The sequence below is a fragment of the Erpetoichthys calabaricus genome, chromosome 8, assembly GCF_900747795.2.
Source record: "Erpetoichthys calabaricus chromosome 8, fErpCal1.3, whole genome shotgun sequence".
Classification (NCBI taxonomy): domain Eukaryota; kingdom Metazoa; phylum Chordata; class Cladistia; order Polypteriformes; family Polypteridae; genus Erpetoichthys; species Erpetoichthys calabaricus.
Window position 1 is genome coordinate 55,977,944 of NC_041401.2, and position 13,558 is coordinate 55,991,501.

General features: G+C 39.0%; 1 long non-coding RNA gene across 1 annotated transcript in view; it reads left to right on the forward strand.

Annotated features, from left to right (window-relative positions):
- LOC127528907 (uncharacterized) overlaps positions 1–13,222 on the forward strand; it is a 32,882-nt gene extending 19,660 nt beyond the window's left edge. The window contains exon 2 of the long non-coding RNA XR_007935524.1: positions 12,916–13,222. This is a non-coding gene — a long non-coding RNA (uncharacterized LOC127528907). The remainder of the gene's footprint in view (positions 1–12,915) is intronic.
- The last annotated feature ends 336 nt before the right edge of the window (positions 13,223–13,558 follow it).

Here is a 13,558-nt window from a genome sequence, read left to right on the forward strand (position 1 = left end):
GGATTACAATGTTTGCAAATTCAAGGACAAAATAAGTTGAAATCATACACATCTGTATAATTTTCAGAGAATTGTCAAAGAAAAAGACACTTCTGACCATCTAAAACATTAAAACTCAACTTTTTAAAAAATATTTTGTATATTTAATTTGTGGAAAAAGACACAACAGAAAATCAGACCTACTTTGTTTGATCTTCCTCAGTTTATGGTTATTTTCACCCAGGCTAGTTAAACCATGAGCCACCAACTGTTTTCTGAATATATATTTTTCATTACAGTCTTGTGAGGAACAAGGCAGGAATCAAGCTGGTTAAACTAAGTATAACTAAATTTTGGTCACATGCAACGACTCTTTTGAGTTCTATTTTGCACCACAGAGCATCTGTTTTATTTTGACTTTTCATTTGATTAATCAGGGACAGTCAGGTAGGTGATCCAATATTTCTCACTTGGACTTGTTGTACCTCACTCGAGCACATATGTTATTGTTACTTTAGATAGATAGATAGATAGATAGATAGATAGATAGATAGATAGATAGATAGATAGATAGATAGATAGATAGATAGATAGATAGATAGATAGATAGATAGATAGATAGATAGATAGATACTTTATTAATCCCAAGGGGAAATTCACATACTCCAGCAGCAGCATACTGATAAAGACAATATTAAATTAAAGAGTGATAACAATGCAGGTATAAAGACAGACAATATCTTTGTATAATATTAATGTTTACTCCCCCGGGTGGAATTGAAGAATTGCATAGCGTGGGGGAGGAACGATCTCCTCAGTCTGTCAGTGGAGAAGGACATTGACAGCAGTCTGTCGCTGAAGCTGCTCCTCTGTCTGGAGATGATACTGTTTAGTGGATGCAGTGGATTCTCCATGATTGACAGGAGCCTGCTCAGCGCCCATCGCTCTGTCACAGATGTCAAACTGTCCAGCTCTATGCCTACAACACAGCCTGCCTTCCTCACCAGTTTGTCCAGGCGTGAGGCGTCTCTCTTCTTAATGCTGCCTCCCCAGCACACCACCGCGTAGAAGAGGGCACTCGCCACAACCGTCTGGTAGAACATCTGCAGCATCTTATTGCAGATGTTGAAGGACGCCAGCCTTCTACGGAAGTATAGTCGACTCTGTCCTCTCTTGCACAGAGCACTCCCAGGTATTTATAGGTCTGCACCTTCTGCACACAGTCATCTCTGATGATCACAGGGTACATGAGGGGCCTGGGCCTCCTAAAATCCACCACCAGTTCCTTGGTTTTGCTGGTGTTCAGTTATAGGTGGTTTGAGTCGCACCATTATACCATTTATACCTGTGATTTTTAAACTGATTAATAATGGATGGATTGATGCATACACTATAGTAAAATTCTGTGTACACTTAGACCAAAAGAATACAGACATGCAGTGGTTTGGCATGATTAGTTTTGCAGGCAGGTATTTTGGGCATCTGATACGGATGCCTCCTGGCTGCCTCCTTGTGGAGGTTTTATGAGCATGACCAGCTGGGAGGAGACCCCAGGGAAGACCCATGGCTCGCTGGGAGAATTATATCTCCCAAATGGCTTGGGAACACCTTAGGATCCTATAGTATGAGTTGTCAAGTGTGGCTGGGAAAAGGAATGTATGGGCCTCACTACTATTAAGGAGTTTTAAAGAGATGCTATTCACTGATTCTCTTTTTTTACATTTTATAGTATTTTATTATGTAAATCACAATCACAACTAATTAACAGAGAACGCAAAATACCATTTTCTCTTTACATTACCTTTTCTGTAGGGTAACATGGTGGTTTGAACTGATGCCTTTCAGCTACAGTAGACGTTCCTCCAACATCTCAGTAACATGCAGGTTAACTTGACCAGCTTCTCTAATTTGTGATGGTATGGATGTGCACATGTGTATCTCCAATGAAACTGGTTTGATTCCATGTCTGTTGTAATACTCATTCTCTTTAGCTCTTTTGTAAAAGGGTCTCTTGCTACCACAGACACAATATAGGCATAGGTACGCACTGCTGCAGGTACCAGTATACCAGAGTGCTCTGGTATTCACCATGCAACTTCCTTACACAGAATTGTCATTGTCTGAAGTTGATAACGGGTGTATTTCAAAATGGTAAGTAATTTTACATGAGTACTTCACACATACTGTAGCTACATTTCTACTGTAATATTACAGTATAATAATATTATAAATGACCAATTTATATTATTGTTATTGATAATAATAAGATTGTTAATATTATTTTTACTGTTAGTAATATGTTATATTTTTATAAATTAATAAATAGAATTTGCCCAGTATCTCATGAAAACATAAAGTAACATCTTTACAAACTGAAATGTACATTATAGAGAGGGTACAAGCTGGAGAGAAAAAATGGTACATAGTAAAATCATTCAGGCTAGCATCTGGCCAAGCAAGGAGCTGATTCAGTGCGTGAAGGAAGCGACAACTTACTTGCAAGTGCATCAGAGGTGCTTGTCTAGCTGTGGAAGTCTATTGTCCTGAGCATGAGGCCACCGGCGAGTGCTGGGGAAAGTCAGGCAAGTGGTGTCACCTCTGACCTCAAGTGAGGTGCCAGGTGAAGGTGGTGGCATAAATGTGTGGGAAGTGGACAAGTCAGATGAGGCAATATGGAAGTGCATGGAAGGAGATATGAAAAATCTGGGAAGATGGCCAAGGAAAGAGACAATAGATGGCATGAACCCCGTGACAACAACCTCCCATACTAAATATATCACTGAAAATGTCCATATTATTCCAGTTTTAAATCTACCTCTGATAACAATGTTTCTAATAATTAACTAAAAGACTGGAAAAGTCTTATAATACAGTTTGTTTCTCCACCTTGTGATGCCTAAGCAGAGAGCAGAAGCCTCGGATACATAGACTGTCCTGTGAAGACAATGTGGGAGAACAACAGTCCAACCCCTGCCAGTCACATGACCCAAAAGCTCCACATATGAAGGGAAACCAAAAGCTCTGGGGTCAGTTTATTTCATGTGAGCCAAAGAGAAGGAACTCCATCCTGCTAAGGGTATTATTACTTAGGAAAAGGGGACCTAACCCCATAAACAAAGGACTGAACTATTTTGTTTGCCATTCTGTAGAATGAAGGACTCTAACTTGAACTATTAGCAACTGAAAAGCTTACTGAAGGAAATTATTAAAGCACATGCAGACAGCTTGCAAATTATTGTGATTGAAAAATTACTTTTTAGTCTGCATTTTAAATAAAACAATGTGTGAATGTGGAACATCTGAAGTGCTTTCTTTTGTTGTCTGAGTGCCCCCAGACAGACACAATACAGATACAGTATACTTTAAAAATATTTATATATATTGTCATGCACATGAGTAGAGGGATTGCATTGAGGTATTGGCATAATGGTGGATGAGAAAAAGGATGAAAATGATACATAGCCACTAATCTCATATACATTTACAGTATGTACCCAAAATAGAGGAGAAGCTGCTAGAAGATGCCTGACATCACTTCCGGCCTCAGCACCTCAAGCACTGCCCTTTCCAACTATACACATATATATTACTAGCTGTCCTCCGCTCACGTAGTAGTGAAACAGGTCAAATTTTAAAAATCAATAAACAAACAGGTAGGAGGCAAGGTACACTCCAAAACGTGGCTAGAGGAAGACCGATTCGAATGGAGGCTGGAACGTGAGTGAGGAGGGCCCTCCCTGGCTCCCTACTCTTGACATCACACTTCCCCCTTCCCTCGGCCTGCAGCCTCTCTCTTGGATTAACCCCAATTAATTGCTCCTGTAAGTGAACTATAATAGCGTGATGACAGAAGTCACAAAATCACCCGGAATGTTCAAGCAAATGATAGAAAAATCCATTAAGTGGTTCTCTTGTGAAAAGCGGACAAACAGACAGACAGACAGACAGAGGTTGGATTATATATATAGTGAATGATGGACAGATCAGGCAGTAGCCAAGAGAAATGGCTGGGGTACCAGCTGGATCAGCATGTTTAATTCATAGGCATATAGCCAAAAGAATGAAAAAAAGCACAAAGAAAACCACTCTGAGAGCAAGTGGTCTTAAACAAAAGCAAAGCCACTCCGGCAACAAGCAAAAGGAGCTCTTTCTCTGTTGACTGGTTACCAATAAGGAGCGCCATATTCCAGGGACCACCCTTTTTTTTTTTTTTTGTGTCCCGACTGGATGGGTTAGAACCATCTGTAGGCTGAGTGCAGATACTAGGCATCTTCCTGGGCCATTTCTTGAGACTGTGGATGAAAATATATATATCATATATATATTTGCTGATTTTACTTTAAATGTTGCTCATTGTTTTACATTTTTCACTCACTGAAAATCTCATTGTGGAAATGAAGCAGTATATTGCTAAGCTGAACTATTTCACTGCACAACAAAGTTTTTTTTTTTTGAACAATGTTGGGTTTTACTCATAGATTTTTGGGTGCTGATCACGAATATCACATCAAAATTTACCCATCACAAACCATTTCAGGAAAATCTTCAGTTTTTTCATGATTTTTTCTTATATTTGTATCCAAACATTTTCGCTCCTGTAAGTGACTTATCAACAACGGTTTGCGGAGCCTGGGCATGTCCAGGCATGGAATTGGGCCAGGTTGGAAGCTGTTCTGTGGAAGTTGACATCCTGGGCAGGTCTGAACAAGCTTGACGCTCTCTCAGCATGCTATAAAGGTGGCTTGCATGCACCAGTCCTGCTCATTTGGTTAATATAGATAGTCAGTGTGTATGTATAGTGTCAGTATAGTAAAGTACAGTATCTGTAGCAATATAACAGTAAGTAAGCTTGATGCTATAGACGTTTTGGTGTTGGGCGATATGTGCCATCAGTGTCGTAACAGCTGTAAAACATTCTGCTATATCTGAGGCGAATATACACTTGCGCCTCAGAGACGTTGGATGACTGCTCTTGTAAAGAAAGCTTATCATCTGTATATTGGCTGTACAATTGGTGATCAAGACAAGGAATGGGCGCCTCACATTTGTTGTGTGACATGTGCTGTCAGTCTGAGAGCCTGGCTCAGAGGCACTTGAAAGACGATGCCGTTTGCAGTTTCGATGATATGGTGAGAACAGAAAGACCATGTGACAGACCGTTACTTCTGTTTGACTAATGTGTCTGGTTTCTTTGCCAAAAACAAGAAGTCAATTGAATATCCTAATCTGCCTTCAGCAATGAGACCCGTGCCACATCACAACAGTCTTCCAATTCCGAAATCACCAGAGGATTGGACCTTAGATTAACCAGATGAAGAAACTACAATGCAGGGTACTGACAGTGACATTGACCCGGATTTTGAACTGTGCTCATCAGGCGATCCACATCTGATAACACAGTTTGAATTGAATGATTTGGTCAGAGATTTGGGTCTGTCAAAAGCAAAAGCCGAGCTGCTGGGTTCGAGACTGCAGGAATGGTGTTTGCTGTCACCAGGTATGAAAATGTCTGTGTTTCAAGGCCGACATCATGATATAACCAAATTTTTTGCACAAGTCAACAATCTCTGTTTCTGTTGTGACATTGAAGAATTGTTCTCGGCCTTGGGTTGTAATCACAACACGGAAGAGTGGTGACTCTTCATTGATTCATCAATGTTAAGCCTGAAAGCTGTTCTGCTACACAATGGCAACGTTTATCCTTCAGTACCTGTTGGCTATGCAGCAGACATGAAAGAAACGTATGAGAATATGGAACTGTTGCTGAAGCACGTCCAGTATAGCAGGTACAACTAGAATATCTGTGGAGATCTTAAAGTTGTTGCTCTGTTACTAGGACTGCAGCTCGGATATACAAAGTACTGTTGTTTCATCTGTGAATGGGACAGCCGTGCCAAAGAGTCGCACTATTCTCAACAGAACTGGGCACTCCGTAAAAAGTTAGTTCCAGGACAGAAAAATGTGGCACATGAATCGATTGTCGACCCAGCAAAGATATTTTTGCCTCCTCTTCACATAAAACTGGGACTCATGAAGAATTTTGTGAAAGCACTGAACAAGGAAGGCGAAGGTTTTCGTTATTTAAGACAGATGTTCCCAAGAATAACTGATGCCAAGATCAAAGAGGGCATTTTTTGTTGGCCCCCAGATAAGACATGTTATGAGTGACAAGCGGTTTGAAGATCTGTTAGTTGGGCCAGAAAAAAATGCCTGGAAAGCCTTCAAAGACGTTGTTGACAATTTTCTGGGCAATTACAGAGCCCCAAACTACATTCAGCTGGCAGACAAATTTCTCAAAGCATACAAGATAACGAAGTGCAACATGTCACTCAAGATTCATTTCCTCCACTCACACTTGAACTTCTTCCCCGCAAATCTTGGTGCTGTCAGTGACGAACACGGTGAAAGGTTTCACCAGGACATTACTAAGATTGAGAAACGATACCAGGGCAACTGGAATCTGTCAATGCTACTGTTACATACTGCAACGTGATGCATTGAATACAAAAGAAAATCAGGAGCAAAACACTTTTTTTTCTGTTGAATTTAATAGCTTATGCGAAACATAAACTAAACTAAATACGTTATTGTCAGTAAACATATAAATGTCTATTTCTCAGAATTCCTATGTGAACCTGTCACAATCAGCAAGAAAGAGTTTTCAAAAAAATTGTTGTGCAGTGAATTTCCAAAGGAAATATTCTGAAAGGAAGTAAATGTTAGTGGTTTCTGATTAAACTCCCATATAATTCTCTGATGTTCTTATATTTTATAACATAACATAACACATAACAATCTCACGGCTGCTTAGTCCCTTTCAGGCTATTTGAGGGCTGGAGTCCCACTGTTGATTGGAGGGTCCATTCACACACACCACCATTCATGACACTGCCTGTTTATCATCACTTAGCTTAACCTGCACATCAAACGATGTGACAGAAAAAACTATTCATGCTTTATTTGATACTGAGAAGTAGCAATATATAGTGAAGTATTTCAATTAAAAGCTAAAAAGAAGTTAAAATTCTGCAGAGTCATTATTTTGCATGTGTATGTGGTTGAACCATTTCAGACCAAATGCACTTTTTGTTATTGTTTTTGTTCTGCAGGAGACATTTTGGATTTGGGGACTAATCCTGAGTTATACTTACTCCTACCAGTATTATTCCATGTGCATGAAGCAGCTCACACTGTTTTGGCAGCTAACGTATTAAATGATAAGCCACTTGCTCAGTAATTGTCTGCACTTTGTTTCAAGAAAGCAAACAATTTTTCTCAAAGACAGAAAGTTCATTGCCAATTTCTTTTCTGAGGGTTTTTTTGACTTCTGTTCATGACCCAGTGCTTATAGTGACTTCAAGCCTGTCTACCCTTTTCATCTGGTTGCTGATCTTTATGTCCTCTCGTGTTTTGACCTCAATTCTATCCAGACTGATTTTGCACTAAAGTACCTTTGCCTCACTCTAGTTGTTTTAACCTTTCTGATTTGACCTTTACGGAAAGATCAAAACTTATATTAGAGTCTGATGCTGAAAAAGAACCTAATGGAAAGCCTGCCTCACTCAGTGCTACTTGCAATTTTCTAACATATCTTGCATTTTGTCATTTTAAGGAAACCCCCATTGGAGTTGCAAAAAATGAACAGTTCCAATTTACACTGAAACCTTCACTTTTTGTCAAAGTTGGCTTTCACACATGCGTCTCAATGGCTGGCAGTGTTCAGCAGGTTTTCTCGAGGTACTCTTCACTTTTTCCTTTTTATAGTCTACAGACAAGGGCATCTGATTTTCCTAAGCTGACTATGTTCATTGGTATATTGTGTATTTTGAGATGTATTTGAGGTTACAACTTTACTGCATTACACTTCTTATTAGGACTTAGCTGTGTTCTCCCGGGTCATAATTAACAGTTAATAATTAGATATCTGCCTTTGCCTTTATCACTGCAGAGTTGGGTGGCTAAGGTTATCGCAGCAATAGCTGATCCACAACACAGGGTGAACTAATAACCAGATAAAATTAAAGTCATAAGTTAACTCGAGCACCGCATCTTTTCAATGTGGGAAGAACAGAGTATTTAAAAAATAATCCACTTGCACACAAGGAAAAGCTCCAGGCATATAAAAACTTTATTTTTTAAAGCTTTTTTGCAGTAGGTTATAACAACCGGACTCAATATCATACTGTAGTTTGGCAAGACGTGGCCACATCAAGCTACAGTATATTGACCTCTCCACAACTTATATTCCCCACGAACACTTCAAAAGTTGAAGCTAAAAGAATCAAGTTAATATATAAAACTTGCTGAGTTACGTGGTATTGCCTGGGTTAGAAGGTGAAAAGGTAAAAATCAATTACAAAGTATATATTATGTAAGTGGGGCGGCACGGTGGCACAATGGGTAGCGCTGCTGCCTCGCAGTTGGGAGACCTAGGGACCTGGGTTCGCTTCCCGGGTCCTCCCTGCGTGGAGTTTGCATGTTCTCCCCGTGTCTGTGTGGGTTTCCTCCAGGCGCTCCGGTTTCCTCCCATAATCCAAAGACATGCTGGTTAGATGGATTGGTGATTCTAAATTGTCCCTAGTGTGTGCTTGGTGTGTGGGTGTGTTTGTGTGTGTCCTGCAGTGGGTTGGCACCCTGCCCGGGATTGGTTCCTGCCCTGTGTTGGCTGGGATTGGCTCCAGCAGACCCCCATGACCCTGTGTTCGGATTCAGCGGGTTGGAAAATGGATGGATGGATGGATATTATGTAAGTTTATTACCCTCAGTTTTGTTGTATTTAGTGTATATTTTTCGAACTTGAAAGCTTGTTTGTATACAAAATTCTTGTTTTTTTTTAATTCTGATGCAAAGAATGCAAAACTGCATCAAAAAAACGAGTGAGGGAAATGCTTAATTAAAATCTCAGATTTCTTTCTTAAAAGAGAACATCACAACCTGCATGGTGCTGTTTCTGTCTTAATAGATTACACTACAGTATTTCATGCCACTTGTTATGACCTCAAGTTGCCTCACTCGCCCCTGGAAGACCATGGCTGAAATTATCTGTTAAAAAAACATAACTTATGAGGAGAAGTACCAATGTGCTAAATATCAAATCTGTGGCCTAAACAATGAAGTGGTGTGTAACGATCGAACAAACGGATATTGTGCTTTACAGTTATGGATATACAGTAAGTTTTATGTGAATATACTATAAAAATAATATTCACTTAACTATATAAAAATGATTAAACTAAAATGATGCACACTGTCAGTTACATATATAGTACAACAGTGGTTCTTAAACCGATTTTCCCTTTTGTGTGTCTACGCGAATCTCAATTGTGAGAACCATACCCTAGTAGAGTCACCGACGACGTCCTTACCCTTAGAGAATAAGGGAGGGGGGATTGGTGGGTTATTTCCTTTGCCCATGGCAACCCACCACAAACCATTCACATCCCTTTCTCATTCATGTGAAAAGTGCAAGTTTATTACCAGAGTGCTGTACAACGAAAACAAGGCAGTGTCAGGTGCACTTTGATTCATAGTCCTTCAGTGATGACACTCCAACAAAAAGTAAAAACAAACAAAAAAAAATTAAGGAAAAAAACAAAAAATAGTGTGTATTTACAGTACGTGCAGTGCACTCCAGTTGTCCTCCCTATAAAAACTACACACACAGTTAGTCTTACTTCTTTGAAACTGGTTCAGTAAGCTCCTCAAAAGGGAAAAATAGAGAAAAATATTTACAAGAAAAATCAAGTGTGTGTGTACTGTATATACAAAAGATAAACAATTGCCCCAACTCCAAAAGAAAACTATCCCTCAAACCATATATTTATATATACCTCCATCAAAAACAACCACTCGGATATATATATGTATGAGAAATATTTACAAAGCCGTCAAGAGAGTAAAACAACTGCTCTCTCTGTATCTCAGCAGTGCTTATCCCTACCTCACCTTTTAGGTCTACTTACGAGCCCTGTTGGCTGCCAACTCCTTAAATATAACCGGCAAGATTATCCGCCACCCCTGTCTACTCCACTTACCTATCAAATTAGACGCTTGCACATTTCTATATAAAACCAGTGCACATCAATACCTTTCCTATGGTAAGTAAATCTGTTTACTTGTCTCTCACTACCTCACTTCCAAATGCCGGCTTTTTCTTAAACCACCGCAATGGACAGCTACAAGGACACCAACGCATGGAGACTAACATTTATATGGGAGCTTGTACTGACACACCAAACCCCACCGCATGATGGCTGAGATGCATATTTGTTTGGCACGACAGTGCCTTCAACACAAAAACGTAAGCCCCATACTTTTAATCTGGCATACTTTTTCCCTTACAAGCGACAATTTTCTGTTTAGCGCTACTTTTACTTAAATTGGTAATGCTCCAAGCTGTGCATTACCACAATTCGGTACTATTGTAATTCACGACTCATTGCAACCCCATATTCACACATCACATGACTCATAATGGGTTCCTATTTGTAGTTTAAGAAACACTGATTTACAATATGGTATTTTCAGTTCATCACAGAAGGATGATAATTATCCATACTTTCATGTGCCTTAATTTATATTATACTTTAAATAATAAAACACTAAGGAGTATATAAACAAAATCCAATAAATGCAACATCACTGTAGTGGATACAGCATGAAGAAATGCTCGCAAGTCCTTCAAATGACATTTAAACAGATAAAGCATTTCAAATAGCGGCACCATAAAGTATACCCTAAAACAATATCATCATACAAGCCTGACAGAAAGATAACCATGGTGAGTAAATGCAAAGCATCCAGGAGGCGATGATTAGCGTTTGCCAATAATAGCAGATGGTGTTTTGTCATGTAATCAAAACTAGTGCCAACTAACCTTTTAGGTTCTTTTCTAGATGGGGGGTGAGACAAAATGTCAAAACCAATTATGTTTTTATTACCTTTAACTTCTTACCTGTTGTGTGTCCTTTTAACACCCCGCATTTTACCCCCTGGCAGTTTGCTCACTGACTGGGGTTGTCTTTACTTTCAAACCTTTATTACAACAAAGTTAAACACCAATAGAAGAATTTCACAAAAGCAACACCTCATGGCCATAGGGGACCACAGTTAGTCAAGGAACGAACAAGCTAACCTCATGACCTGCTAGGAGCAGTTAGACAGAAAGACTGGCTTTAATACAGCAGGTGCAAAGTGATACAAAGAACTTTACAGCCTAGGTGGGTTAAATCTTGCCAATGACAAGATGCTGGTGAACATTCCCAGGTGGCTCCTTTTCTTAGGTGCAGATTATGTGTTCTTCATCAAAAACAGAGAGAAAGATTTCTTTCCAAGGAATACAGGATAGACCTGCCAGGCAAGAGGAAAAGAGGAAGGCCTAAGAGAAGGTTTATGGATGTGGTGTGAGAGGACATGAAGGTGGTGGGTGTAACAAAGCAAGATGTAGAGGACAGGAAGATATGGAAGATGGATAACAGTAGCAGCTGAAAGTAGAAGAAGAAAAAGAGATGAGGCTCTTTGAAAGTGTCATTTTTTTTTAATACAGAGCATCTTCCCCTCCATCTATGCTATCAGGACATGTTGAAATTTTACAGTTTCTCAAGACATATTAAAAATATTTGCAAAAGCAAAACAAAAAAAATATATTACAGAGCACTCATCCCACACCCAGCTCAAGATTAGCTCCCAGGGACTTGAAGATCATATATAGCCTAAGTACTGTATATACTCATGTATAAGTTGGGTCTTGAAACCCGAAAAATAGATCATAAAATTAGACCCCAACTTATACGCCTGTTTAAAAATACGACACTTAGATTTTTTTTATTTTAACATCTTTTTGCCTCCTCCAATCTCGCATCAGTTTCTTAGACGCATTGAATTTTGTTGCAGCAGCGCAGTTACCAATTTCTTTCTCTACTTCAACGAAGTTTAATTTAAAACCAGCTTCATAATTTTTTCTGATCGAATGCTCCATCGTAGATAACGGATGCTCTTATGATAAAGGTGTGAATGAAAAGGCTCTGCCTTATTGTTAGTATAGTGTGCTTAATAATTTGCTCAGTGAGTGAATAATTTTTTGTACTTAAAGCCCAGGTATGATAAATGACAAGCTCAGTGTCACACAGCGAATATGAGATAAACCAGCAGCCCTGTGATTCTGAGACCAGTTCCTAGACATAACTTTTATGTTATAATTTATTATTTTGCTGTTTTCATTTTTATCACCATTTTGAAATTACACAATCACTATGTGCATTTGTTTGTATTGTTTGTGTTTCTAGTTTTCATGGATGGTGTCATTTTCTGTACCTGCTGGCAAGTTCCTGGACACATGATGCACATGCCATATGGTTCGTGGCATAATGGCAGTTAAAGTGTTTTTAGTTTATTGAAAATTAAAGCAAAACATAGCAAAAAAACTTTGTTCTTGAACTCTGCTCCTGATTACAGCATGGATACAAATCTAGTAATTGTGAATTTAGATGCCTTCCTAAACTTTCATTTATCAGGGTTACTGATTTTGGCCAATAGCTGACTTCCCTTCTGTAACATCACTAAGTCTCTGCCGCTCGATTAATTGATTCGGTCTCTTTGGACTTTTATTAAAGATCACGGCAAATAAGTTATTGAGTAGCACTAATCACTGAATGGAGTGGCAAAATGTAATGTGCATGCATCTAAAATGCTACTGAAAATCAGCACAATTACACTTTATGTGAACATAAAGGCTAAAACATCATTCTTATATTAAACACATTCCTTTTGAGGACTTCACATTTTTAGCATTTGTCTTTGAAAGTTTAAAAGTCATTGCGAGGTAAAAAGGGTACTGAAAAGTATTTTGGATTGGAAATGGAATTTTGTAAAAGTTGTCATTGGCAGTTTCCCTTCTCATATCTACACTTTTAAAATAAATCTTTCTTCTTGTTTCAGATGGCTGCAATGGTAACAGAATACAAAAGTAAATAAATCAATAAATTAAGGCTCTTTAAGTGTTAATGACCTCCATAAACGCAGCAAGATTGAAAGCCAGGCCGAAGAGGAGGTATCTGACAAACAGCAGCTTAATGTCTTTAAAGCATTCAACTCTCTGCCCTGCTATTTTGTTAGCTGACAATGTTAACTGATGCAGCACCCTGCAGATTACCAGCGAGAAAGTATAAAAATATAAAATCGATTGAACTTTCATCACTCTTCTCTGGAGCTAGAAATCACCCAGAAGGCCAGACTAGAGGCCAAGGCAAGTAGACTAAAATATACATTATTGACCGGAATATTTTGTTTTTTTATAACTTTCTTATACTACAAAACAGGTCTCATTAAGTTTTCAAATGCCATACCTTCCTAATCTTCATTTAAAAAAACAGCATTTAGATATTTATAGTAATTCTTTATTTATTTATTTGTCACATACATAGTTATACAGGACAACATGCAGTGAAATGCATCTTTTTCGCATACCCCTTGGGGTCAGAGCGCAGGGTCAGCCATTGTACAGCGCCCCTGGAGCAATTGAAGGTTAAGGACCTTGTTCAAGGGCCCAGCAGAGTAGCATCTCTTTTGGCAGTGACGGGGA